This window comes from Microtus pennsylvanicus, chromosome 4 (assembly GCF_037038515.1).
Source record: "Microtus pennsylvanicus isolate mMicPen1 chromosome 4, mMicPen1.hap1, whole genome shotgun sequence".
NCBI classification, from domain to species: domain Eukaryota; kingdom Metazoa; phylum Chordata; class Mammalia; order Rodentia; family Cricetidae; genus Microtus; species Microtus pennsylvanicus.
The window spans coordinates 77,160,783-77,165,257 of NC_134582.1; positions in this window are offsets into that span (position 1 = coordinate 77,160,783).

Consider the following 4,475-nt stretch of genomic DNA (forward strand, 5'->3'; position numbering starts at 1 on the left):
GCTTTGGAGGAAATTTACTGGCATGTCTTCATTTCTGAACTCCTAAGAAGGTTAGTGATGAAAATTCATCACTTTCTCCCACGGGAGGTTTTATGTCCTGACCTCTGGAACATGAGCATCTCGCTGAGACTTCTGACATGCCAACCACCTCTCGCTCCTCTGGCCAATCAATGTATTATAATATCATCAGTGTGCTAAACCACCACAGCATGCTGCAGTATGCTCAGAAAACCTACATCTCTGTATACTCTCTTATGACAGAGGGTGGGGCAGTGAACATAAACCCTTTACCAAATCATACACATATAATGTTATTGATTTCATCTAAATGTAAATTATATCTGAGAGTCTTTTATAATTTAGGATATGGAAACACTTTTCAAAACAATGACAATATATTTCAGGCCTATTAATCTACCCAAACAAAGATATCACTCCAAGCATAAGAATAATGATCAGACCAACTAATGAACTGAACTTGTAGCCACCTGCTGCTACCATCCTAGGACCCCTGGCTCCAATAGTGCCAGGCTGGCAGTTAAATGAAGACTCTAACTTGGGAAGCATCACCTCTCTGTGCTTCATTTGTTCACTGATTCCTTTTGAATCCACAGACGCTGGATGAATGAAGGATTCAGTTGCTCAGTGATCTCCACCACCTCCTTTCTCTGGGATGCTATGTAGTTTTAAATTTTGCCATCATGGTCTGGGGCATGAGAGAGCCATCCAGGCATCCTTGCCATGAAGGGTTTTACCCACGTGACTAGGACTCCATTTGGAGGTCCAAATGCTAAGAACTTCAGACCCACTCATTTGGGGGCCAATAAAATGGCCCACAGGAGAGGTCCTGGGCTCTGCAGACTTGATGCAAGCTTCTCTCTGTCAGATCATGACAAGTCTTTGGGCCTCTGAGTATTAATTCCAACTAATAGTTTGTGTTCAGAAGCATTCCCAATGTCTAATTGTGCCCTTACTCTTTTCCTCGAGGCAAAATAAATCAAGTAAATGGGCAGATGAACGAGGACCCAGAGCTCTGGAGAACTGAGGGACGCACTACCCTGAAGAAAACAGGGGTCTTTCCCTCGAGGCTGGGTTTACCTCTTTAGGTTCAGATCTATATACTGGCTCAGATTCAGACAATGGAAAAGAAATTATAAACAAACATAAAACTAAGTTTCAGAGTACTTTGGGTTCACAATAAAATGGTGTGGAAAGTAGAAACCGTCTTCACATACTCCCTGCCTCTATACATACACAGCTTCCCCCATTATCAACAGCATAAGAACTGTCACAACAAATGGCCCTATATAGATTTTCATTTTCACAAAAAGACAGTTTACATTAGAGTTCACTCTTGACATTTATGATGGTCCAACACTTGAAATATGTATAATATCTTCCTTTACAGAACATATGAAATTGTTTCAGAGCCCTATCAACCCTCTGTGTTATGTTCATTAATCCTCCCTCCTCCTAAGCTCTGGCAAACACTGGTCTTTTGTTTTTTTACCATATTCATAGTTTTGCCTTTTTCAGAATGCCATATAGCTGGAATTACACAATATGTTACTTTGCCACTGAGACTTCTTTTACTTCATAATACACATTTGTGACCTAGAATAATAGCTTTTTAGTATAATAAACAGCCTTTGAAAAATTATTACTACAATCACAAGCAAAATAATATCCTAGGAAGCTCTTTCCATTTTGTCTATAGGACGGCTATGTTCTGGTAACTGTTTCCATATTTCTGTGGGTTATGACCCTTTGGCTGCCTCTCCAATTTTGCTGGTCATGGCAGTCATTGTCATGGTCTTGTTCAGGATGTTGAAGCATAGCCATATGGCCTCTTTTGCTTCATGGTTCCATCCCACATACTGCCACCAGTGAGCCTGTAACAGACTATCTTCCTGTTGGTGCTGCTCTGAGAGGAGCCCCACTGCTGAAAGGCTCTGTGACCCTGGTGCAGCTCCGAGCCAGAGCCACATTCTTATGCCTTCAAGGGCCCTCATTTATTAAAAGGAAAGTTAATGAGGGCCTAGAGAAATAGCTCAGTAGTTAAAAGAATGTACTATTTTTCCAGAAGATTCAATTTTGGTTTCCAACACTCAAGGAAGGTGGCTCACAACTGCCTCTAACTCCAGGTCTAGGGATCCACCTCCTTCTTCTGGCCTTCACAGGCACCTGCACTCACATGTACAGACTCACACACACACACACACACACACACACACACACACACACACGGAGTAAATAAGTAAATATAAAATGAAGCATAAACGTTTTTACTGGGTGAGTGACATACTGAGAATATTTACTGAAACTAGAAAGTCACAATTCTACATCATGAATGCACACCAGCAGACTCCAGGTCTCCATGCTTGAGAGACCTGTATTCTCAGTCTCCACCTTCTACAGTGGAAATTCTCCCATCACAACCTTGTACAATCGCAGCACTGCTTTCCATGTTTCCAGGGCCGTTCTAATAGCCAATTCACAGGACCCCCTAATATCATTGCCTAACAGTTAAATACCATGATTCAAGATAAAAATTTGAAGTTAATCAACTCTTACAGAGCAATCTTTCCTTTAGCATCTCGAGACTTTACTTCTTCATGTTTCCTTTGCTCTTGCTGGTACAGGCTAGCTAGTTCTTGTGGCTCCTTAGGGGAATTAATTTTTCCAGTCTTTGACTCAGAGCCTCCTCTACTGCATTATGAATCTATGGATATTAATATCAACTTGGACATTGTGTACAACTTAACCTTAAATACAGGCATGGTGGGAAGAAGGATGGTGGTGTGGGACCATCGGGCACAAGCTATTTCATATGAATGAGGCCTATATATCATCCAGTGTGCAATAGACACCAGGTTCCAGCTCATTTTCCCTTCCATTCTAATGGTCAAAACCTATGCGTTCAGGATGTCAGACAAGTGCTATGCCACTGAGCTACATCCCCAGTCTGCTGAGACCACTTAGTAAAGAGGGTAGGTCATGTCCTCAGGTCTTAGAGTGTTCAGAGGTGGCTGTGAAGCTTGAGTTATTCAGTGATCCGCATACCCTCGTCCCACCAGTCCCGGATACTCACCTTGGCAAGTCTGACTTGGCTGAGCTAGTCATCTGTGAAATTCCATTGCTCTGAATACAGATTTTGTGACTCAGACACTAACTTTCCTCAGACTGAAAACACACTTCTTTACATGTAACAAGGGTCCTTTGCCTTTTATACCCAGATATCAGTATTCTGTTATACACCCTCATTATCTTTCCACCAAACATCCGTAGTATTTAACAACAGCTATCTAGTACTATTCAGTCAGCAATTATTTCTCCTACATTTCGATCCATGATACAGCTCACTACTGTATATTCTTCTACCTCCTAATTCACTACAAGAGAAAATGTAAGCACTGGACCATTGCCTTGTTCCATGAGTCATCTATGTTTCATTTAGGACTTGTGGTAGGATCCATATCACCAACTGGATGGTAGTGAACCAGTCTGAAATCCCACTGTCTAGTTTCTTAATTTATTTCTGGTAGCAGTTCAAGCAGAATACATTCTCCAGGAGTCAGACTTTTCAGTGGAAATATGCCTTAGAGATCAATGTCTATAAAGAGAGGGGAGAGGAAAGGGGGATAGGCAGAGGAGAAATCCAACTGTGATAGTTTGCCCAATGGTGCATGACATTGTCCACTGTCAAAAGCAAGCTGGGGAGGAAAGAGTTTATTTGGTGTACACAGTACAGATCACTGTTTATCACTTAAGGAAGTCAGAACAGGAACTAAAAGAGAGGAAGAACCTGGAGGCAGGAACATATGCAGGGGCCATGGTAGGGTGCTGCTTACTGGCTTGTTCTCCATGAATTGCTTAGCCGGCTTTCTTATAGAACCCAGAACCACTAGCCCAGGAACAGGAACAACCAGAATGGGATGGGTCTTCCTCTATCAATCATTTTCATTAAGAAAATGCCTTATAGCCAGATCTTATGGGGTATTTTTTTCATTTGAGGTTCCCTCTTTCCAGACAGCTCTAGTTTGTATGTCAAGATGACATAAGACCAGTCAGCACATTATATTTATTTATGAAATTTTCACAGTAAAAATCAATGGTTTTATATACTGATTTTTTAAAGTATTTCATATTAGTTTCACTTTCTTTTATAAAAAACCTTCAACAATTTATGGGCTGATTATATAGCTTATACAATTCTAGTACAACCTTTGAAATTTCAATGCACATGCCAAATTGGATAAGCCACAATTTTTAATAAACCGTAAGTATACATACAACTAATTTAGCACCTGTCGTAAGATATTTGATTATGCTGTGTAAAGGCATGTCACTGTGATTGGTTTAATAAAAAACTAAATGGCCAATAGCTAGGCAAAAGTTAAGGCAGAACTTCCGGACAGAGAGAGCTCTGGGGAAAAAAAAAAAAGGAAGAGTTGCCAGCCAGACACATAGGAAGT